Source organism: Macaca fascicularis, chromosome 13 (assembly GCF_037993035.2).
Source record: "Macaca fascicularis isolate 582-1 chromosome 13, T2T-MFA8v1.1".
In the NCBI taxonomy this organism is placed as follows: Eukaryota; Metazoa; Chordata; class Mammalia; order Primates; family Cercopithecidae; genus Macaca; species Macaca fascicularis.
This window is the reverse complement of record NC_088387.1, coordinates 104,843,422-104,869,304: the sequence shown is the minus strand read 5'-3', so window position 1 is coordinate 104,869,304 and position 25,883 is coordinate 104,843,422. Positions and strand designations below refer to the sequence as shown.

Below are 25,883 nucleotides of genomic sequence, written 5' to 3'. Positions count from 1 at the left end.
CCTGTAAGACATCATGCTGATTTATTCAATTAAACACATTATGTTGATAAGACATAGAGCAGCAAGCTGCTTAAGGAAAAAAAAAAAAAAAAAAAAAACCTTGTAATGTTTGCTGGACTCTGCAAGAGGAAGGCAAGGTATTCTACTTTGACCAATTTACCAAGTGATTCCAAAAGTCGATAGCTCTCAAAGAGGCCCAGGCCAACAGAAGATGTAAAACCTAATCTTGCATTCAGTGCAGAAAGCTCTAACATATGCCCTTATGACCCACTATATCCACTGGAGCCAAAGTCCCTTCAGTTTGAGATCACAATCATACACCCTTTAACAAATCAGCAATATTCTTTTGAGAACTGATTCCGAATGTGCTACTAGGTTTGGAGGAAGAATGAACTCACGACCATGAGAACATTAGCCTTCTTCACCTGTGAATTTGCAAACATTTCAACAGGACATTGGATTGTCACAGAGTGTGAAATTGACACCAAGATTGAGGAGACCACCCTTGCTCACACCTGAGTTACACAGAAAATAAGACCTCTGTTAAGTGATTTGTTCACTAGATTCCTGTTCATTTTCTAGGCTTGTGTTTTATATTTTTGCCAATTTATTGCTTAGATAAAACAGCATGAAACTCACTGTTCAGCATTCTGTTGGAACTACAGGGTAACTTCCACTACGTGATACTATAGCTCTCTTTCTCTAAAACTTGAGCTTTCTGTCCTGCAATTGTTTTGTTTTTCTGTTTTTTGCAGCTGCATTGTCTCTTTAAAATCAGCAATGCGAGCTCACTGGAGATGGAAACAATGTTACTAAATACTCTGGTAAATTTTAAAAAGCATACTTTCTTCCTGGAACTAAACTATAAACCAAAACCCCATTTCATATTATTATTATTATTCCTATGAAGCCTTCTTAAATATAATGCTTTCGAAGCAGGAGCTAATATTAATTACTACTTAATGGCTTCAAGTTCAGTTTCATTGCAAAGAACATTTTCTAGAAATTATATCCCCAGCAAGGGAAAATGTTTGAACCCACTGCTATTTGTAGCTAAATAATATAGTGAAACTAAAATTGTTAAGTAACCAACAGGCATCTTAATAATCCAGGTTTTTTAGCTCAAGTGGCCAAGGCAAGATGGGTCAAAGTCAGAGTGGTGTTCATGGTCCTGGAAGTGGCAAAAAGGATGACAAGGACAAGAAAAAGAAATATGAACCTCTGTACCAACTAGAGTGAGGAAAAAGAAGAAGAAAACAAAGGGACCAGATGTAGCCAGCAAACTGCCACTGGTGACACCTCACACTCAGTGCTGGTTAAAATTACTGACGTTAGAGAGAATTAAAGACTATCTTTTCACGGAGGAAGAATTCATCAGAAATCAGAAACGAATGAAATCATTAGAAGAAAAACAAGAGGAGGAAAGATCAGAAGTGGATGATCTGAGGGGCACCCTGATGTCAGTAGGAACCTTGGAAGAGATCCTTGATGGCAATCATGACATCATGTCTACATCTGTGGGCTCAGAATACTGCATCAGCATTCTTTCATTTGTAGGATCTGCTGGAAACTGGCTGCTCTGTCCTGCTCAACCACACGGTGCATGTTGTGATAGGGGTGCTGATGGATGACACGGATCCCCTGGTCACAGTGATGAAGATGGAAAAGGCCCCTCAGGAGACCTATGCCGATACTGGGGGGTTGGACAACCAAATTCAGGAAATTAAGGAAGCTGTGGAGTTTCCTCTCACTCATCCTGAATATTATGAAGAGATGGGTGTAAAGCCTCCTAAAGGGGTCATTCTCTATGGTCCACCTGGCACAGGCAACATCTTGCTATCCAAAGCAGTAGCAAACCAAACCTCAGCCACTTTTTTGAGAATGGTTGGCTCTGAACTTATTCAGAAGTACCTAGGTGATGGGCCCAAACTCGTATGGTAATTGTTTTGAGTTGCTGAAGAACATGAAATATCCATCGTGTTTATTGATGAAAGTGGCGCCATTGGGACAAAAAGGTATGACTCAAATTCTGGTGGTGAGAGAGAAATTCAGTGAACAATGTTGAAACGGTTGAACCAGTTGGAGGGATCTGATTCTAGGGGAGATGTGAAAGTTATCATGGCCACAAACCGAATAGAAACTTTGGATCCAGCACTTATCAGACCAGGCCACATTGACAGGAAAATCAAGTTCCCCCTGCCTGATGAAAGGACTAAGAAGTGCACCTTTCAGAATCACACAAGCAGGATGACACTGGCCGATGATGTAACCCTGGACGACTTGATCATGGTTAAAGATGACCTCTCTGGTGCTGACATCAAGGTAATCTGTATAGAAGCTGGTCTGACGGCCTCAAGACAATGTAGAATGAAAGTAACAAATGAATACTTCAAAAAACATAAAGAAAGTGTTCTTTATAAGAAACAGGAAGGCACCCCTGAGGGACTCTATCTCTAGTGAACCATAGCTGCCATCAGGAAAATGGTTGGGAGATTTCTCCACCCCTAAAAAGGATGAGGTTGGGGGAGTTGCCCAGAGGAATCCTTGTTCCCATTGATTTTTATTAGCAAAACATCCCATGTCTTTTGGAGTATGATGTGTAAGTGCCCATTGGGTGGCCTTTGTCAGTCACTGTGCAGCAGTCTGCTTCCCAATAGAGTGTACTCTTTCACAATAATAATAATAATAGTAATAATAATTATCTGGGTTTCTGTCCATTTGTTTGTTTATTTGATTTTTAATCTTAGGATGCTTTACATATTCACTGCCTAACATCAAAGGGAAAAATATGACCAATTTAATTCCTGGTGATGTTATTATTGACATTACCAATAGCATATAGAATAATTACAAAAAATTCAAGATGTATAAGCCTAGGTGTGAATCCTGATAACTTTCCCTCTGTATGATGCTGAGAAAGTTGCTTAACCTCTCTGAGTTTCAGGGATGACTTATGTTTTAAGTGAGATAGTGCATTTTAAATACTCGCCACAGCACCAGATACCAGCTGCGCTTTCAATAAATAACGCCTGCTGTTATTGTCGTCCTCTGTGGTCACTCTGCTGGCAAAGCTGTCTTGAGAGATAGCCTAAAATAGATCATCTTAAACTGGAAATAAGAAAAAGGGCTTAATGTAATGGGAAAAACTAAAACATTATGATGGTGACTAGCATACGTTTGCCCCTTGCTTATTTCCCTAGGTAAATCTAAAAAGTTCTTTTGTAGCTGGTGGTCAATTCTACATAATAAAAATATGGAAATTTACTAGGGAGGCTTAGAGCATTCCATGAAGGAGAAGGTCTGAGCCACTGAAGCCCAGCTGCCCAAATTACAAGCAAGCCAGCTGGTAGGAGAAGAAGCAGCAGGGGAAATTGTGGAATAACACACACTGTGAAAATCTAACATGCATGTAAGGCTGCAGTCTAGAGGAGAGTTACCAGCCTTTTCTACGCTCTTTCTAATCACCTGGCTTGATAGAGAAAACCTTTGCGGATTTTATAAAAGTGGATTCTATAAAAAGGTTCAGAGAATGAATGTTCTACCATGGCTGTGGAATGATTTTTTGTCTGGAGACAATGGTTGAAGAACCCGGTCTACACTAGAATCAAGTCTATTTTCAGGGATAAAACATGGTGAGCTCCAAAAACCTCCAAGTCCTTTTCTGGGGAACAAAAGACAGAATTGGAGATATTCTTCACTGGCTCAGGTACAGACAGATATGTACACTTTCTGCTATTTGTGAAAGCAATGCTATGTGCATCATCCTATGTCTGTGGTGACCCGTGTGAGCAGTATTTTTCTTCTTCCAAGCAAAATAATAAGACTAACATTTACTGAGCACTTATGATACACCAGGCACAAAACCCTTTAATGAAACTGGATAGAATTTTATTCTGAGTGAGCTTAGTCATAATACAATGAACTCTCCAACAGCCTCTGCAGTAATTCTGTTTTTTCCTGTCAGATGTCAGTACATGTGAATGCTATCCAGGTTCTCATAGGGCTGGAAGCAGACAGAAAGGATTCTGCAGCTCTACCACCACAACAGTCTTCAGTTTTTAAAACAAATTTCAGATTATTCTTTTTTTAACTAAGCGTTCTCTGATACTACACCAGCAGACATCTTTCTATTCCACTGCAGTCATTACCTTGATTTTCTACCCTTTGGTGTGCTGCAGTATTCGTGTCAGCAAGTTCTATGCATTTGAAAGCTCATGAAGTGATTGTCATTTTATGCAGTGGACTTGCTCCTCCTTGCAATACTGACAGCTGACTTGAGTCCTGGCTGTAATTAATAACATCTTTGTGGTGGTTTTACATAGTGCGTTTCATCTCCAGATTATAAAACACTCTGCAAAAAATTTACTACAGTCTCTCCCCATAGGATGAAAATATTTTAAAAGTAAGAGAGGTTAAGTTACATTCCCAATAAACAGTAGTGAAATAAACAAAAATGAAATTAGGTCTTTCTGGGCTTAAGCCATTGCTTCTATTCATGGAGTCACAATGCCTTCCCAAGAAGGAAGAGGCATGAAAGCAATGTGTGTGGGAGCTCATAGTACAGAACACAGGTAGGAAGAACTGTAGCATTCTATTTTTCTGTGGTCTCTCAAGGTCTGTTTGTGGCTGTGAACCAGATATGTTATTCAAGTGAGACTACTATTATTCTAATTATCGGTGAAGGATTTCAATAAAGAATTAGAGAGTTGTTACTACTTCCAGGTTTTGTGGTTTACTTATAAAACAAGCAGTTTGGTCATTCTTGTTTCAAAATCAACAGTAATTAGGGAGATAAACTTATTTTGTGTGTTTGAACTGGGCAGAAATTTTAAGACCTGTGTTACTGTAGGCACACTGAAACTGCAATGACTTCAAACTCTCCTTCTTTTTCGATCTCCAGCAACTTGTTCCCAAAGTTGGAGAAGACACTCCTGAGGGCTATTTAGGACAACTTATGACTCAGCCCTTTGAGCAGAAAGGGGCCAAAAAGTTCAGTAGAAAAAGCCCTGAACTCTTGGAAGAGCTGACTTCAAGCCTGGCTTAGACTCGGCCTTCTGTGGGGCAGGTTTCTTAATCTTCCAATGGGCTGTCTCCTGGAGGTGGGATGAAAGTTCTCTTCTGACTCAGCTCCTAAGGGTCGTTATGCATATTAGATCACCAGAATTAGAATGTATCAAGCTTTTCTAATGAAAGTGATAGTTACCAGAGATAATTTAAAATATTTGGTGAAGATCAACAGATAAATTTTACTGAGCATGCACTAGGTTCAATTCACTGAGTACCAAAAAAAAAAAAATCAAAGTGTGAAGCACAGTTCCTGCCACTCTGTATCTCAGAGGCTTGCTTTATATAATAGACAAGCACACCCAGAAAGGTAACTGAAAACCAGCTTGTGTTGTGTAGCATTGAATGCAGACCTAAATGCTGTAGGAGAAATTGTGGAAGAGAGGACTTAGAAGGTGTAAAAGAGTTTACAAAATTACAGACGAAAAAATGTCAAGAATCAAGAATCTTAAGAATCAAGAAGGATACTTAAGCAGTGCTGAAGAATTCAAAAAAACAAGGCTCTTTAGGGGCATTTATAGAAAATATTTCTTGAAGAACATATGGTTAGCACAAGAAAAATGTAATAAATGAAACAGAAAAGAGAGAGATGGAAGGCCTAGAATGCCATGTTATGATTCAGGCTCCATTCCATATACACAAACAAAACTTGCTGAGAAAAAACAATGAAAAGGAAAACCTCCCATTTATGATATAAATAAATAAATAACCTAGGCAAAGCACTTATCAATAAATATCCAAAATCTCCTGAACAAACTATATGAAATATTTCTGAAGGGCACAAAAGTAGACTTTTATAAATAGAAAGATAACCCATGTTTTGCAGTAGGAAAGCTCAATGCGAAAAAGTTGCCCCTTCCCACTAAGTTAAATTATAAATGCAGTGTGATTTCAGTTAGATAAAAAATATATATACACATACATATATACACATATATACATACATACACACATACATATATACACGTATATACATACATATATACATATAGGTATATATACCTATACACATATATACATACATATATACATATAGGCATATAGACACATATACGTATAGGTATATATACACATATATAAATATACATACATACATAGACTTATATACATACATATGTACATAAATGTGTATATATACATATACCTTATACCATTTTTTCTGAAGCTAAATAAGTTAGTGACAAAGTTTTATATTAAAAATAATATTATAACATCTTTAGTTAGGTATATTCCTAAGTTATTTATTTATTTATTTATTTATTTATTTATTTATTTTGCAGCTGTTGTAAAAGAGGTTGAGTTCTTGCTTTGATTCTCAGCTTGGTCACTGATGTGGTTTGGCTGTGTCCCCACCCAATCTCATCTTGAATTGTAGTTCCCATTATCACATGTCATGGGAGGGAGAGGTGGAAGGTAATTGAATCATGGGGCAGTTACCTCATGCCGTTCTCAGGATAGTGAGTGAGTTCTCATGAGATCTGATGGTTTTGTAAAAGGCTTTCCCCCTTTGCTAGGCACTTCTTCCTGTTGCCTTGTGAAGCTTCCTTGCTTCCCCTTACCCTCCCACCATGATTGTAAGTTTCCTGAGGCTTCCCCAGCCATGCTGAACTGTGAGTTGATTAAACCTCTTTCCTTTATAAATTACCCAGTCTCGGATATTTCTTCATAGTAGTGTGAGAACAGACTAATACAGTAATTTGTTACTTCAGAGAGTGGGATACTGCTATAAAGACACCCAAAAATGTGGACGTGACTTTGGAACTGGGTAACAGGCAGAGGTTGGAACAGTTTGAAGGGCTCAGAAGATGGCAGGAAAATGTAGGAAAGTTTGGAACTTCCTAGAGACTTGGAGAGCTCAGAAGACAGGAAGATGTGGGAAAACTTGAACTTCCTAGGGACTCATTGAATGGCTTTGAACAAAATGCTGATAGTGATATGAACAATGAAGTCCAGGCTAAAGTGGCCTCAGATGGAGATTAGAAATTTATTGGGAACTGGAATAAAGGTGACTTTTACTATGCTTTAGCAAAGAGAATAGTGGCATTTTCCCCCTGCCCTAGAGATGTGTGGAACTTTGAACATGAGAGAGATGATTTAGGGTACCTGGAGAGAGGAATTTCTAAGCAGCAAAGTGTTCCAGAGATGACAGAGCATAAAGATTTGGAAAACTTGCAGCCCAACAATGTGGTAGAAAAGAAAAACCCATTTTCTGGGGAGAAATTCAAGCCAGCTGCAGAAACTTGCATAAGTAACAAGGAGCCAAATGTTAATGACCAAGACCATGGGGAAAATGTCTTCAGGGCATGTCAATGTCTCCAGGGTATGTCAGAGACCTTCCCAGCAGCCCCTCCCATCACAAGCCCAGAGGCCTAAGAGAAATAAAAAAATGGTTTCCTAGGCCGAATCCAGGGCCCTACTACTATGTGCATGCTTGGGACTTGGTGGCCTGTGTCCCAGCCACTCCAGCTGTGGCTAAAAGGGGCCAAGGTACAACTTGGGCCATGGCTTCAGAAATGTGCTGCAGGGGCATGGCCCTCATGGAGAACCTCTGCTAAGGCAGTGAGGAAGGGAAATGTGGGATTGGAGCACCCACACAGAGTCCCCACTGTGGCACTACCTAGAGGAGCTGTGAAAAGAAAGCCACCGTCCTCCAGACTGCAGAATGGTAGTTCCACCAACTACTGTGGAAAAGCCACAGACACTCAATGCCAGCCAATGAAAGCAGTCCAGAAGGGGGTTGTACCCTGCCACGCCACAGGTGCAGAGCTGTCCAAGGCCATGGGAGCCTACCTGTTGCATCAGCATGACCTAGATGTGAGACATGGAGTCAAAAGAGATTATTTTGAAACTTTAAGGTTTATTGACTGCCATATTGGATTTTGGGCTCGCATTAGGCCTGTACCCCCTTTGATTTGGCCAATTTCTTCCATTTGGAACAGATGTGTTTACCCAATGCCTATATTCCCATCATACCTAGGAAGTAACTAACTTGCTTTTGGTTTTACAGGCTCATAGGTAGAAGGGACTTGCCTTGTCTCAGATGAGACTTTGGACTTGGTCTTTGGATTAATGCTGGAATGAGTTTGAGAGTTAAGACTTTGAGGGACTGTTAGAAGGGCATGATTGTGTTTTGAAATGTAAGGACATGAGGTTTGGGAGGGGCCAGGGAAGAGTTATGTGGTTTGGTTGTGTTCCTACCCAAATCTTATCTTGAATTGTAGTTCCCATAATCCCCATGTGTCATGGGAGGGACCCAGGGGAAGGTAATTGAATCAGGGGGGTGGTTGCCCCCATGCTGTTCTCATGATAGTGAGTTCTCAAGAGATCTGATTGTTTTATAAGGGGCTTTTCCCCCTTTGCTAGGCACTTCTCTTTCCTGCCACCTTGTGAAGAAGATGCCTTGCTTCCTCTTCACCCTCCATCATGATTGTAAGTTTCCTTAGGCCTCCCAAGCCATGCTGTACTGTAAGTCAATTAAAGCTCTTTCCTTTATAAATTACCCAGTCTTAGGTATTTATTCATAGCAGCATAAGAACGAATGAATATAGTCGTTGTCGGTGTATAGCAGTGCTACTGACTTGTGCATGTCGATTTTGTATCCTGAAACTTTACCGAATTCATTTATCAGATCTAGGAGCCTTTTGGATGAGTCTTTAGGGTTTTCTAGGTATATGATCATATCATCAGTGAACAGTGAGAGTTCGATTTCCTCTTTACCAATTTATATGCCCTTTATTTCTTTCTCTTATCTGAATGATCTGGGTAGGACCTCCAGTACCATGTTGAATAGAAGTGGTGAAAGATCTTTACAAAGAAAACTACAAAACACTGCTGAAAGAAATTATAAATGGCACAAACAAATAAAAATGCATCCCATGCTCCTGGATGGGTAGAATCAATATTGGGAAAATGATTATACTACCAAAAGCAATCTATGAATTCAATGCAATTCCCATCAAAATACCATAATCACTCTTCACAGAACTAGAAAAAAAAAATCCTAAAATTCATATGGAACTAAAAAGAACCTGCATAGCCAAAGCAAGACCAAGCAAAAAGAACAAATCTGGAGGCATCACATTACCCAACTTCAAACTGTACTACAAGGCTATAATTACCAAAACAGCATGATACTGGTATAAAAACAGGTACATAGGCCAATGGAACAGAATATAGAACCCAGAAATAAGGCCAAATACTTACAGCCAACTGTTCTTTGACAAAGCAAACAAAAACGTAAAGTGGGGAAAGGACAGCCTATTCAACAAATAGTGCTGTGATAATTTTCAAGCTACATGTAGAAAAATGAAACTGGATCCTCATCTCTCACCTTATATAAAAGTCAACTCAAAATGGATCAAAGACTTAAATCTAAGACCTGAAACCATAAAAATTCTAGATGATATCATCAGGAAAACTCTTCTAGACATTGTCCTAGACAAAGAATTCATGTCCAAGAACCCAAAAGCAAAGGCAACAAAAATGAAGACAAATAGATGGGACTTCATTAAACTAAAAAGCTTCTGCACAGCAAAAGTAATAATCAGCAGAGTAAACAGACAACCCTTAGAGTGGAAGAAAATCTTCACAAACTATGTATCTGACAAAGGACTAATATCTAGAATCTACAAGGAACTAAAACAAATCAGCAAGAAAAAAAATCCCATCAAAAAGTGGGCTCAGGACATGAATAGACAATTCTCAAAAGGAGATATACAAATGGTCAACAAACATATGAAAAAATGCTCAGCATCACTAATGATCAGAGAAATGCAAATTGAAACCACAATGCAATTCCACCTTAAGCCTGCAGAATGGCCACAAAAAAAAAAAAAAAAAAAAAAAAAAAAAAGATGTTGATGTGGATGTGTTGAAAAGGGAACACTTTTGCAGTGCTAGTGGGGATGTAAACTAGTACAACCACCATGCAAAAGAGTATGGAGATTCCTTAAAGATATAAAATTAGATCTCTCATTTGCTTCAGCAGTTCTACTACTGGTGCCTATCAAGTGGAAAAGAAGTCATCACATGAAGAAAACACTTGCACACACATGTTTATAGAAGCACAATTCACAATTGCAAAAATATGGAACCAGCCTAAATGTCCATCAACCAATGAGAGGATAAAGAAAATATGATGTATATATACCATAGAATACTACTCAGCCATAAAAAGGAATGAGATAATGCATTTGCAGCAACCTGGATGGAGTTGGAGACCATTATTCTATGTGAGCTAACTCAGAAATGGACACCCAAACATTGTATGTTCTCACTTGTAAGTGGGAGCTAAGATATGAGGGTGCAAAGGCATAAGAACCAGACAATGAACTTTGAGACCGCAGGAGGAAGTGTGAGAGATGGGTGAGGGATAAGAGACTACACATTGGGTACAGTGTACACTGCTCAAGAGATGGGTGTACTAAAAGCTCATAAATCACACCAAAAGAACTTATCCATATAACCAAATACAACCTGTTCCCCCAAAACTACTGAAATAATAAGAAGAATTTTAAAATTGTTTAAATAAATAAAAGAATAATAATATAATTCAGGAGCAAAAATCAAATATCACATATTCTCACTTATAAGAGGGAGCTAAATGATAAACTTATGAACATGAAAAGGAAAACAACGGACACTGCGGTCTACTTGATGGGGCAGGGTGGAAGGAGGAAAAGGAGCAGAAAAGATAACTATTGAGTACTGGCCTTAATATCTGGGTGATGAAATAATATGTACACATGTTTACCTATGTAACAAACCTTCACTTTTACCCCTAAACCTAGCATAGAGGTAAAAAATAAAATAAATAAAATAAAATAATAATAAGCACTAATAGCCAGAATATCTTGGACAGCACAAGAGCAATAGGATAGGGAAAGGGGTGGCTAGCCCTACCATGTAGTAAAACATAAATCCTCTAAAAGTAAAACCATATGGTATGGGTAAATGGGTTTACAAAGAAATCAATAAAACAAAGCTGAATGTCTAGAAATAGAATCAACTGCATGTGGATATTTAGTATATTTAATAAGCAGCACTGCAAATCCGTGGGGGAAAGAAAAACAGTAAATGATGTCGGAGTAATTTGATATTCATATTATAACAAAAGATAAAACTGGGTTGTTTCTCATATCATACACCAGATAGAAAAAAAAAAGGGTATTATGAGATATTTAAATGTAAACATGGAAAACATAAAAATACTAGAAGAAAGCATAAGTAAATCCCCTATAATCTGGAAGAGGAAAAACTTAAGTAGCAATAAAGGAACAGATTAATAAATATGAGACATAACAATTTTTAAAATATGGCAAAAATAAATCTTAAGTATAATGAAAAAATAACAAACTGGAAAAAATTTTTGCAACTTACATGACAGAAAAGAGTTGGTATCCCTAAAATAGAAAGATTGTCTAATAGAAGAAAAACTCCAATAACCCTATTGAAAAACAAACAAGAAATATAAACTTAACAGAAAAAAGAAAGGCATATGGCCCTTTACCATGAAAATATACTCAATGTCATTCGTAATAATAGAGCTGCAGATTAAAACTACAGAGTTATCATTCTCACCTATCGTACTGTCAAAAACGTAAAAGTGTAATGGTATATTCTTTGGGGAAATGTCTTTTTTTTTTTTTTTTTTTTTTTTGACAGAGTCTTACTCTGTCACCCAGGCTGGAGTGCAGTGGCATGATCTCAGCTCACTGCAGCATCCACCTCCTGGGTTCAAGCAATTCTCCTGCCTCAGCCTCCCAAATAGCTGGGATTACAGGCCTGCGCCACCTTACACGGCCAGTTGTTTTTTCTTTTTTTTGAATTTTTAGTAGAGATGGGGGTTCGCCATGTTGGCCAGGCTGGTCTCGAACTCCTGACCTCAAGTGATCCACCCACCTCGGCCTCGCAAAGTGCTGGGATTACAGGTGTGAGCCACTGTGCCTGGCCAAGAAATAAGTCTTATATATTGCTGCTAGAATGTCAAGTGGTACAACCCCTAGAGAACAGATTTAAGCAACATCCAATAAAATTACATATGCTTTTACCATTTTAATCAGCAATCTCATGTGGAGGATTATAACTCAATTATACAATGACCTGCTTCCCCCAAAGAAGATATATTCATAAGGCTATTCATTGTGTTACTATTTTTAATAGCAAAAGAGTGGAAACAACTTAAATGTCTATTCAATAGAAGATTGGTTGAATAAACTATAGTATTAATACATTTATTTACACATTGGAGTATTACCAGCTGTAAGAAGGAGCAAAGATTATCCCCAATACTGCCATTCTATCTGGAATCATCTTAGTGTTTTACAAAACTGTAAATAAAAGTTATTCAAAAAATAAAGTAATTTTAAGAATTGGAAACAAAACAAACTTAATTTTGTATTAAGTGATTGGCTTAATCCCACATAGAAATTATTTCAAGTGACTTGAAAACACAGCCATGTGACTGTACATCCTAGGGGGATATAGTCTAACAGAAAAAATAATTGCAAAGAAATTTTGATCAGTGTTTGCTATTCATAATTTTGGTGGTAATATCTGTGTTGTTATTCTGAACTGATATATGTGTGTGTAGGATAAGACAAGGGGACAATTATGTTGGTGGTGTTGGGAATAAAACGTTTCCATGGGAGAAAAGAGATATGTGTACCATCAGAGAAATTAAGTCAAAATGCTTAGTTATATAGATGTCCACATACATTTATGATGTATTTTCTTTTTTAAAATACACATTTTTTCTACTTCTGCCCACTAAACAGACCTAGAAATGATGACCAGTTAAATACCAGTGGCATCCTTATTCCCTGTGCTTTTCTCCATATAACACTTCTCACTGGAGCAAACTATGGTACCTACAAGAAACTCTGTGCCTGGGACAATAAATGTACCATACTTTTCAGTTCTGAAAATCAAAGAAGTTATTGAAGTCTGCTGACGTTATATGAAAATAACTCAAAAGCTAACTTGAAGTGACTTTTAACTACCAAAGAGAGGACAATTTGAGCATCAAAATCAATGAATACCTTCATGAGAGTTAAAGCTGTCCTATATATGTCTAAATTATTCTAAAAATGAAAATTAAAAACCAGCTCAATGGTCACCTCTGGAGGATGCCAGGAGAACAAAAGCATAATTGATAAAACTGTTAACTAAATGCAGATAACCAAACATTTGTCCTGCCTTTCCTTTATGAACTATCCTTTAGTTTGTAACCAAGTAGTTGATTATAGAAAGTTAATCTTTTTAAAAGAATTACATTCATTAATAAATAATACCATTTTGTAGCCTCTAATAAAACAGTGGATCAGAGTAATGATTATTAATCCTCCTGAAGTCAATAGATGAAAAGCTATTGGAGAATTTTATAATAGTCAGATTAATCTTAACATCACACACACCAAAAAAGAGAGAAACTATCATTGGATTCTGCCTGGAGTAACAAAATGTGAGACAACCGTGAAGTACTCTTGTCAAAAATTTGAAGCTAAATCTGATCTCACCTCTAGATCTAAGTATCAGGTTAAGCCATATAAAATTGCCATTTTGACCTACAAAGATGAAATTTTATTTGATTCAGCCTAATACCTAAATAGAGGGACAGAAAAACATATTAAGTTAAATGTCGTGGTGAAGCAATTGGCAAAATTCAGACTGAACAAATCATCCAATTTCTGCAACAAAAAATGTATAAGAAAATTTAAAAGGAGTGAAGGGAGTACTCATAGGTGAAAAAAGACTGTGATGAAACACAGGGGCCAGTGAAGTGGGTACCTTATTAGGATCCTTGTTCAGACAATCCAACTGTCAAAAACAAGAGAGAGGGAATTAAGAAAATTTTAAAACTATTTAGCTATTCGATGATAATAAGAAATTAGTGTTAATTTTTAGGTGTTTTAATGGCATTGTGGTTATTTTTTAAAGGAGTACTTGTCTTTTTTATGTGTGTATTACAGTATACTACTGATGAATTCAGATAGTTTGGAATTTGCTCTAACAATTTAAGGAATAGAAAATTAAGGAGGTAAGAGTATAGATTAACAAGGTTGACAATTAAACTGCTCTCTATAACTTTGTATATTTGTATGACATTTTCCATAATTTAAAAAACTTGGAGGAAAGAAGATGTAGACTCTAATTATTGGTGAATCATTGAAAGACTTATCAGGGAAGCACATATTCATCAAATTATTTAAAAACAATACACATGCTCTTGTCTTGCGTTTTTCTATGAGACACATAGGAGCCGAATATAACTACAATTTATTTGAACTTAACTGTTTGAAGCCCAAAGTAAAGGTATCTCAGAATGAATGAGTGGCAGCCACATTTGCCTTACAGCTTTTAAAAGACAGAGAGAGTAATGAAAGAAAAAAGTCAACATGCAAGGTCAGATGTTTATGATTCTCTAATGCTCTGATAGATCAGCTAGAACATTTCCCTAAATGAACTGATGTTGTATAACTCAAAGACAGGAAAGGTTGTGCAAAGTTTGTGCATCTTGTTTTTGAACAAGACTTAAGAAGTTATTAGAAGTGAACCAATTTAAACTCTGTAAGCAGAAAGTTAAAATGGTATTATAATTTTTTCTCTAAAGGAAATAGGTTCATATTTTCAAATACTCTTAGTAATCCAAGAAACATTAACATGTGTTCTCTGCAAACTTATTTACGCCATTAATTTTCTTAAGAAAGCTTTTCCAAAAAGAATAAACTTAAAGCTTACTGTGTCTTTAAATCTATTTTCTTTGCGTTTCATGTAGGTATCCAAGTATTTTTAAGATCCAATTCCTGCCACCCTTGAAAACACCAGCTTCATGTGTTATTGTTCCCCTGCCACATGTATTTTCACTGTGGTGGATACACCTTAAGGTAGGCCTTAAAAATTTCTGCCCCAGGCGTTCAAGCTATTCTGTAATCCCCTCCTCTTAAGTGTAGGCAGGACCTGTGACTTGCTTCTAACCAATATAATGTAGCAAAGGTGATTGGATGTCACTTCTGTGAGTAGATAATATACATGACAAAGGTTGTGCAATATCATTGCCATGGTTAGGTTATGAAATACATATGACTCTGCCTTGCTTGTGTGCTTTTGTGAACAAATGTGAACTTGAAAGAGCTAATGCTTCAAGACAGATCCCAAGTGACTAACTGGATCTAAATTAAAACAGAGCCACGTGGCCATTTGCTGACTAGAAGTAACACATGCACTCTGAGTTCTCAGGAAAATCACACCTCTGTTTAACTTTGAGTCTTTCATAACTCACCTGAATCAATCAGTCAGAGTTCCCTTGAACCAATCAATCAGAGCTCATCTGCTTTGACTAATTAGGGCTCAACTGTGTTAACCAATCAGAACTTAGCTGCATCAATCAATCAGAACCAAACAAGTTTGAATCTTTCATTTGCATAAATCGACCTGATTGGAAACCTGGATGGGAATTTTCACTCTAAAACAAGCCCTTTCTGTGTTTTCTGGAACAGCACCTTGATTTTACACCAAAGTCAATGTCTGCTTGGTTTACAAACTGTTCACTGAAGTAAAACCTCTTTCATCCAAATTTCTTTTCAGAGAACTTTTATTCACACAGTAGAGAGATCCTCCTTCAGGACTTGAAGAAGCAAGTCACGTTGTTACGATGCGAATGGAGAAGTCCACGTGGTAAAGAACCAGAGGCAGCTCCTAGGATTTTGAGGGCCTTCATTCTGTGACCATAAGGAGTTAAAGTTTCCTTACAGCCAGTTGAACTTAGAAGAGGATCCCTAGCTTCAGAAAGGCACACAGCTCAGCTGACACATTACAGCCTTGTGAAATCCTAGGAGAACTCAGATAAGCCATGCCTTGAACTTTGAAAACCGTGTAAGAATAGAAGTGTGCTGTTTTTGTGGTTATGTGTTAGGCAGCCATAGAATATGCTGAGCACATTTTCATGGCCCCCATGCCATGTACAACGTAGTCTTTCGTTTGGAATGTCTGTCTCTTATTTACCTGCTGTATGTTTTGCAAAATACAATGTAGCAAAACATATAGCATCCTTTAAGATTCAGTGCAAACGTAGTCTCTGAAAAGTTTCTCCAGTTGGTCCTTCTACCCTACATTCATGCTTCAATCATCAGTCTTTATGTACCTGCAATTGCCTTAACATATATCTATCATTGCAAATATCACCTTAAATTATAGTTATTCATGGATTATATCCCTCACCAGGCATTGAGGTTTGCATGTATTTACTCATTTATTCAACAAACTTTTATTTCTTACTCACAACATACTAGATTGTGTGCAAAGCCTAGGAACATAGGCTTCAAAGGTCTTTTATCAAAAGACAGAGACAATATCTTATCCATCTTTGTGTTTCCTGATGAGTGCTGCATTTGGAACATTTAAAAAGGGGGACATTTTGTTAATTTACTAAAACATCAATTTTTCAAAAGGCAGTTTGCCAAATGATCAATTCATCAAAAACTACCAACCACCTTAAACTGATTTTTCACAGCCATTTCATTCTGAGGGGCAGAGACAGGTCCAGGGTGTGAACCTAAAAAAAAAAAAAAAAGAAGAAGAAGAAATAAAAAAATGAGAAGTGTATTTAAGGAAAAGGCCACCCCTTGAATATGGAAACACATTTGTGTTCTAAAATACGAATTTCATAAAAAATTGAAATTCAGGCAAGTAGAACTAGGAAAATTTTCGACTCTAGCAAACTGAGCAAATTGGTCACTTGGTAAATTAGTTGCAGTAAATTGGTCTGATTGTAGGCTACTACTCTTATTCATCAATTTGGTAGAAATAGTAAGGGCAACTGTGATTTTAAGGAAGACAAAGTCCACCTGAGCTAGAGTAGTTGAAGTGGACACTCTGGAAGCGATGGAACATAAACTGAGATTTCAAAGAAAGAAAGAATCTAAGCAAACGGAGATTTAAAAATTGGGAAATACTAAATATGTACAAAGGGCAGTGAAACTACTTTTCTCACCAAAGCAATTCAGCTCAAATTTAATTAATTAATTATTATAAACATACAAATTAACTATATTATTAATTTATTAGTAAGATTCACAACAAAAAGGCAGGCATTCACAAAGAAACTTAAGATTCAGTCTCTTAAGAAACTTATGATTCAAAATTAAAGGTCAAAAATGCTGACCTTTAGAAGAATTGCATTCCTCTGACAGTTAATGCCAGAGGATTTAGCATAAGACACTGGGAGACTTTTTATTCTTTGGAAGCAGCATGTTTACTTTACAAACAAAACAAATGTGAAGACATTCCCCTTAGCAACAACAATAATGAAACACACACATCCCCTTACTTTGCTTTTTGGTCTTATCCATGTCCTGGATATGTCTGCTGTGGGAGTATTATCAGTTTCCTTTATTGCTTCTCGATCTCCTATCATCAGATTTCTGTCACTTCATAAAATAAATTTAAACTGGGATTTTGTTTTGTCTTATGTTTCTTATTTTTTTGGAATTGTGAAATTTTGGAATTACTTTTGCCTTCAATGATTGGTAGAATTTATTGATACAACCATTTTGGTCTTGTGATTTTCTACAGTTATATGAATATTCAGGTTTTCTATTTCTTTTAAGGTAGATTAAATTTTTCTTTGAATTTTTTCATTCCATCTAAGCTTTAAATGTATTAGCATAAAATCCTTATATTATTTGTTTAATTTCTATAACATGTACAATTATGTCCACTTTTTATTCCCAATGATATTTATTTACATCCTCATTCTGTTTTTATTAATGGATCTTGCCATTTTTATTATTTATTGGTCAATTTTATTTTTGCCCAGAATAATGACTTTTGTCTTTTTTGATTCTGCATATTGTATATTCATTATTGCTTACATTAAATTTATCTTACCATTATCAGTACCTTTATTCTGCTCTTTCTGTATTTATTCTATTTTATCAACTTTTGAAGTTGACTACTTAATTCCATAATGTCTACTTCTTTAGTGTATGAGCTACTTTGAAATCTTTTTTTTATTCCTGGATGCATTTTTTCCAGTAGTCTTTGTTGTTGACTTCGAATATATTATGATTTATTTCAAATTGGAACAGTTTGAGAAGAATTTGTATTAATTCTACTTTAAAGTTTTGCTAGAACTCAGCAATGAAGTCAGTTGGTCCTGAACTTTCTTTGTTGGGTGATGTTTTATTACTGATTCACTCTCCTTATTTGGTATTGTTCTGTTTAGGTTTTCTATTTCTTCTTTCTTCAGTCTTGGTAGGTTTCATGTGTCCAGGAATTTATTCATGCACGCTGGGTTTTCTTAATTTATTGGCATATACTTATTCATACTAGTTTCAAATAATTTTTTGTATTTTTGTGGTATCTGTTGTGATGTCTCCTTTTTCATCACTGATTGTATTCATTTGGATATTTTCTCATTTTTCTTAGTCTAGCCAATGGTTTATTGGTTTTGTTTATCTTTTCAGAAAACCATCTTTTTACTTTATTGATCTTTTGTATTTTTTAATCTCAATTTTCTTCCCTTCTACTAATTTTGTGTTTGGATTTTTCTTGCTTTTCTAGCTTCTTAAGATACTTTGTTAAGTTGTTTATTTAAAATATTTCTAGTTTTTTAAATGTAGACATTTATTGCTGTAAACTTGCCTCTTAGTGCTGCTTTTGCTGTGTTCCATAGGTTTTAGTATGTTGTGTTTCTATTTTTATTTGTTTCAAGATATTTTTTAATTTTATTCATAATTTCTTTCTTCACCTATTGGTCGTTTAGGAACATGTTTAATTTTAATGCATTTGTATAATTTCTTTTTTCTTTTTTTTTTTTTTTTGAGACAGACCGTCTCTCTTGTTGCCCAGGCTGGAGTGCAGTGGTGTGATCTCAGCTCACTGCAACCTCTGCCTGCTGGATTCATGCAATTCTCCTGCCTTCGCCTCCTGAGTAGTTGGGATTACAGGTGCCTGCCACCACACCCAGCTAATTTTTTGTATTTTTAGTAGAGATAGGGTTTCACTATGTTTGCCAAGCTAGTCTCGAACTCCTGACCTCAGGTGACCTGCCCTGCTTACAGAGCAGTAGAAACCCACTACTTGCATCAACATGACCTGGATATAAGACTTGAATTCAAAGGAGATCATTTTGGAGCTTCAAGATTTGACTGCCCTGCTGGATTTTGGACTTGCATGGGGCCTGTAGCTCCTTGGTTTTGACCACTTCCTCCAATTTAGAATTACTATATTCACCCAATTTCTGTATCCCCATTGTATCTAGGAAGTAACTAACTTGCTTTTGATTTTACAAGCTTATAATTGGAAGGGACTTGCTTTGTCCCAGATGAGACTTTCGACTGTTGAGTTAAGATTTTGGGGGACTGTTGGGAAGGCATGATTGGTTATGAAATGCAAGGACATGAGATTTGGGAGGGGTCAGGGGGAGAATTATATAGGTTGGCTCTGTGTCCCCCTCCAAACCTCATCTTGATTTGTACTCCCATAATTCCCATGTGTTATGGGAGGGACCCAGCAGGAGATGGTTGGATCATGGAGGCGGTTTACCCCATGCTGTTCTTGTTGTAGTAAATAAGACTTATGAGATCTGATAGTTTGATAAGGAGAGACCCATTTCACTTGGCTTTCATTCTCTCTCTTTGCCTGCCACCATCCATGTAAGATGTGACTTGCTCCTCCTTGCCTTACACCATAATTGTGAGGCTTAGCCAGCCACGTGGAACTGTAAGTCCAGTTAAACCTCTTTCTTTTGTAAATTTCCCAGTCTCAGATATGTCTTTATCAGCAGAATGAAAACATACTAACAAACCATTCTTTTACTCGTTTTATATCTTTATGTTTTAGGTGTGATGCTCATGAAAGCATATAGTCTCAATTTGTGTTTATTTTCCTATCTGGCAAATTTTGTCTTTCAGATGGAGAAATTATTCCATTTCAATTTATTTGGATTACTAATTTTTCATTTGTGTGTCCTATCTTTTATGTGCTTTCTATTTGTCCTGTTTACTGGGGGTTTTTGTTCGTTTCCTGTTTCTTTCCTTCTTATATTCTTTTGCATTTTTTAAATTTGTCCCTTTCCTGTTTTACTAGTTACTTTAAAACATTTAAATATGTACACTTAAATAAATATGTTACTGTTTCCTCTACTTCTAAACAAGACAAGAACAATAGGAACACCTAGCTTTTTTGTTTTGTTTTCATTGGTTTTTGTTTGTTTCTTTGTTGTTGTTTTTTGGTGTTTTTTTGTTTTGGGAGAGAAGGTTTAGCTCTTCCCCCAGATTCCCCCAGGCTGGAGTACAGTGGCACTATCATGGCTATCTGCAGCCTCCAACTCCCAGGCTTGAGCAGTCTTCCTCGCTCAGCCTCCTGAGTAGCTGAGACCACAGGTGTGCCTCATCACGTGTGGCTATTTAAAAAAATTTTTTTTGTAGAGATGGGGCCGCACTGTGTTGCCTAAACTGGTCTCAAACTCATGGGCTCAAGTAATCCTCCTTCCTCAGCCTCCCAAAATGCTAGGATTACAGGCTTGAGCTGCTGCACCTAGCCAGAAGATCAATTTTGATACCCACTATGGTGTCAAGTGAATTTTTTATACGTTTGACTGTGAAGAAAATAATGGACTGAAGACCCTAGCGTTCCTACTTTGAAATCCATCACTGCATGTGCAATGAGGCCATAAACAAGGCTGGTGAGGATACCAAGTCAGATCTAGTCTGAGAAATGCAGTCTTCCTCTGAAGGAGGAGGTTTGCCTCAAGAAGTCAGCATCAACCTTTTAATCTTTGTATAACTGCATGCTGTGTAAGTTTTTCTTCATTCAACCTTCCCTCTCTTCTTTGCAAGTGTCAGACTGTCATCCAAATCTGATGGCTCTCCTGGCCTCCTCCAGCTTCCCATTTTTCCTCACAGGTATTTCCCCTCAGAAATAACTTGCATGTCTAATTGTATCTTGGAGTCTGCTTCTCATAGACCCCAGCCTAACAAAAATGGCAGCAGAAGTGGTCCAAGAAAACAAACAGTATAATAGAGATATGGGAATGGCTCACCTACCACCAAGTGGGCAAAAAGGACAGTCTCCTGATTGGTGAATCTGATGCATTGTCCCTGCATCAAGATGGTAAAGAACTCTAGCTCAATATTTAGTAGATTCAGCAGTGAATTATCTAACAAGTGGTCCTATACTGGCCTTACAACCAAATTCTAACAACTTCATGTTTGCTTTCTCAATACTATTCCACTCTTTCTTGGTAATCCATTATTTTTTTCTCTGTGACTTGCCTTGATAGTCTGCCATAATTCTCATTTTTTTCTAACACTGAGTACCCTATTTAGCTCTAGAAAATCTGTTCACAGACCCTGATGATATGGTTTCCATTTACTGAGAAGCCTACCTACCATATGCCTGGTGTTATGTTATCTCACTAATTCTCACAACTCTGCCAGTAGTTATTATTATCTCATCTAGAGCTGAGGCTCAGAAATATTCAGTGAATGGAGTGAGTCTATAGTTTTACCTATGTTTCCATTTGGCTATAGTTGTTTACATAAGAGATGAAGAGACTTCAGAGAGAAAGCTTGAATCCTGAATAATACAAACTTGTCCAAGATGTGTCCAACAGACTAAGATGCTGGTATTGACAGAAGCCAGTTGGAAGACAAGATTATAAGACCCCTGAAAGAAAATTCATCAGAAGGAAAGAATGAATGTGTCACAGTGAACCTGACTTATAAACAATGCACAAAGGTCAGAAGGAAGAGGTAGACCAAGGCAGAGCATGGCTGCTGTTCTTATCCAACCCAATCCTTTTGAAGACACTGTGGAGGTGTGTGTGCTCTCTGGAGAGTAATAGAACCATAGATATTCATTGAAAGAGCTGTCACAATAATTGCTAAAAAAAATTTAGGAACCAAGTAATCTTGCTGTGAGAATTCTACCCACTCTACCACCCCCAGTCAAGCAGAGAATAAATAATATAGAAGAGAGAAACAGTCGTCTCATTTTTTGAAAAGCATGGGGAAAGGGGACGAAGATCCACATGGAAGGTGTAGGAGCAGCAGGGCAGTTTCCATCAGCCCACACCAACACATTGGCAGAGAAATGCATCACCTGGTGGCAGCAGCAGAACTATATCTCTCTGAGCAACAAGGATGCACTAGAGGCAGAATTCCCACTCAACTTGCACCAGGCAGTAAAGGCTGAAGAAACATTCGTCCATGTATTCATTTATTTATTCAAGAAATATTTATTAAAGAGGTTGATATGGAATGGCTGTGTCCCCACCCAAATCTCACCTTGAATTTCCACATGTTGTGGGAGGGACCTGGTGGAAGGTAATTGAATCATGAGGACAGGTATTTCCCGAGCTGTTCTTGTGATAGTAAATAAGTCTCATGACATCTGATGGCTTTATAAGGCAGAGTTTCCATGAACAAGCTCTCTATTTGCCTGCTTCCATCCGTGTAAGAAGTGACTTGTATCTCCTTGCCTTCTGCCATGATTGTGAGGCTTCCCCAGCCACATGGAATCGTAAATCCAATAAATCCTTTCTCCTGTATAAATTACCCAGTCTTAGGTACGTCTTTATTAACAGCATGAAAGCAGACTAATACAGAGGTGCTACATTAGACCTTCTATTGGCTGGCAATGAGACAGCAGAGGTGTTGGGGCTATGGCAAATACAGTGGAAAAAAAGGAGCTGTCTCACTAAACTCAGTAATACTTTAACCCTGAAAGTCCTATTATAAAATTGTACTTTACCAGACTTTCTTCTTTCCAAAGTCAAAGTCTTGATCCATTTATCTAACAAGTTGTCCTTTTCTTATTTATTTAATGAAGGATTTTTAAGGGATATTAATTCTTATTGATTATACGGGATAAAAATATCCTCTCCTGATCTGTTATTTGTCTTTTACATTTATTTATGGAATGCGGAGGCATTCATTCTTCTGTGATCTGACACCACTTTATACATGCTTTTGTTATAAAGCCAACCTTGTTGCCCATAATGTCTTCCCTAAAAGTCTATGGAAGAAATGCTGGACTTGGAATAAGGATTTCTGGGTTACAGTAAAAGTTCTCTGACATTTTAGGGACTGACATTCTAGGACTATGATTTTGGGTAAATTTCTTGAGATTAACATTAAACTCTACAACATCAGACTCTCTCCTAAGTTTCTTATGTATTCTTTACAACTATCTGCCTGTTGTTTGGACAAAAAATAATGAAAAATAATAATAATAAATAGTCTCAGAAAAATAAAGTTATTAACCAATGATACACAACTAATTAATGACAGATTGGGAATCAAACTCAGGTATGATTCCAAAATTTATGCTGCTTTCTTCTCTTAATGTGTACTTCAGGATTCTCATGTGAAAAATTGAAAAAAAAGGAGGTGACAGGGAGGGAGGTTAAATGGAACTATGAGCCTTACATTTCTTACTGCTCTGAAATTCCATGATTCAAAGCATCTACTGAAAACCAACAACCACGAGACACTCTGGAGAGGGACTACTGCTCTTTAAAGTAGGTGGGTTTACCCACTGGTTCCCCAGAGAAAAGCAATCACCAGCAATGATAGAGCCACTAATGTCTTGATTTTTAAAACCATACAACACTAATTTTGTACATGATTACCTCAAGAACCAAAAATAAACTCTTTATTACAAGTTTGCAATTGCACTATGAAAAGTACTTAATATATGGCAGCTATATTTTATTGAAAGTCTACTATGCACTAAGAACCTTACAGAGATAATCCCCTTCATTCTTGAAGAGAACATTATGAGGTAGCTATTTTTACTCTCTACTTTACACATAAGTAAATCAAGGAAGAGAGCGATTACATGGTCCCACAACTAGTAACACCCATGCCTGTCTCCAAAACCCCAGCCAACTCATTGCAGCTGTGAACTTCCCATTGTTAGAAACCCACATCCACTGTAAAATCATTGCCAAGTGAGGTTTCCTTCTGGCAGCGATGTAGTCTTTCATGAAATTCTCATTGTTAAAGAACCTCATTGGATTTTCAGTACTTGAGGGCTCCTCTGAGATAGCAAGTTTAAAGAAAGCATATCAGAGAGAGTTATAGGCCTTTCCCCAAAATGGAAAGTGTATAAATAGACTGGCTAAATACTTGGGAAAAAATACAAAATATTTGCTTATTGCCAACTTTTCAAAAAAACTTATGTTGAAATTTAAGGCTGACACTTACCTGTTAACTAACTAAAAATCTATCTTTTTTTAAAAAGATGGGCTAGACAATTTACGTCTATTTCTCTGAATCTCGCTCAATATGATTTTCTATGAAAAATAAAGCATTGTGAGTTTCATCACATGGTGTTATTTCAGACTCCCTCGTAAGGGACTTGTCTCTTGTATGGATTTGTAAGCTATTGAAATGAAGCGTGGTTACAGAAAGTCTCATGGAAAATATATGTTTCAGGAAATATAAGGTGAAGGAGAGAACAATGCATCAAGTTCGTTTGTAAACTTCAGAAAAGATTGTAATTAAGACTTTTAATAATGCTTTTTAAAATCAGCGTCCTTTTCAAGGCAGAAAGACCATAACTGGGATGTGACTACTAGAATGTATTTTTTGTGCTGCCTGAAACGTATCCCTGTATTGGAAGGCTCCCCTACAGCAAGTGATCAGATAATACCATAGGTAAATAAGATTAGCTTTCAGCACCCTAAAGAATAAGGTTTAGAGCAAAAAGTGTCACAACTGATTGCCTATGTTTTAGGGCTTACTACTCAGGTGTACAGTATTTGGAACCATATTTTTCTCATATTCTTCTATTTGGGAACTGTCAGAAAATCGTCCTGATTTTATCCCATGAGCCAGAGTCACAGAGCTTCTAAGCTTTTGATCTCCTTTGACATTTGGTTTTGCGTGACTTTTTCTGATTCTGCTTTTTTAAAGAAAGGTCTGTTGTGGTTCTCCCAAATGCCAAAAGGGAAAACACTTATAATGCTGTTGTATAACATTTACCTTCTAAATATCAAGTTTAGAGTATACACAAGGGCATAAAGTATCTTCCTACTGCATGTGTGTGTTTCATACTCTTTTAGAAAATGTCATAAGGCAGTTTTCATTGCATATTCAAGTATATTTCCTAGGAAAAAATTCTAAACATAGAAAAGTTGAGCTCTGAGCAGAATTCATCTTCCTGAAATCAAACACCTTTCAAAATACAAAAGGACTAACCCTCAGAGTCATCATTGACTCCTCCCTCTCCCTCATGCTCAATATCCACTCAATTACAAAATCAAATCATGTCCATTTCACGTCAGAAATCCTTTCTCTCTCTCTCTCTTGCTTGCTATGTGCATGTGTGTGTGTGTGTGTGTGTGTATGAGGCAGTCTCCCAACTATTCTTCTAACCACCTGTTTCTCCCACTTTACATTACTAACAGAGTAATCTTAAAACTGATGACTTTATATTACTGACTGATAACAATTGTTATTCCTCTGTTGTCTATGCAATAAAAAATACAAACTTCTAGCACAATGTCTTGCAAAGTGTGATTCCCAGAATAACCATATCAGAACTTCCTTACTGAAAAAAAAATATTATATTCTTGGCACCAGTCCAGGCCAGCAAAAGCAAACTCCTTGGGTCTGAGTCCTGTAATCTATATTTTAATCTTTTATCCAGAAATAATAAGTTTCCTGAGAAGATAAACCATAAAAATTATGTACATTTTGGAGCATTTCAGTATTTGGCAATATTATGAATGAAAAATCCTGAAAACTATGATGAAAAATTCCTAAAAGTACTAGTAAATGAATCGACTAATGTGTAAAAAATTAAATGAA

The 25,883-nt window shown here is 36.9% G+C and overlaps 1 pseudogene; it reads left to right on the top strand.

Moving 5' to 3' along the window:
* Positions 1-1,140: 1,140 nt before the first annotated feature.
* LOC102115641 (26S proteasome regulatory subunit 4 pseudogene) lies at positions 1,141-2,457 on the top strand (annotated as a pseudogene).
* The last annotated feature ends 23,426 nt before the right edge of the window (positions 2,458-25,883 follow it).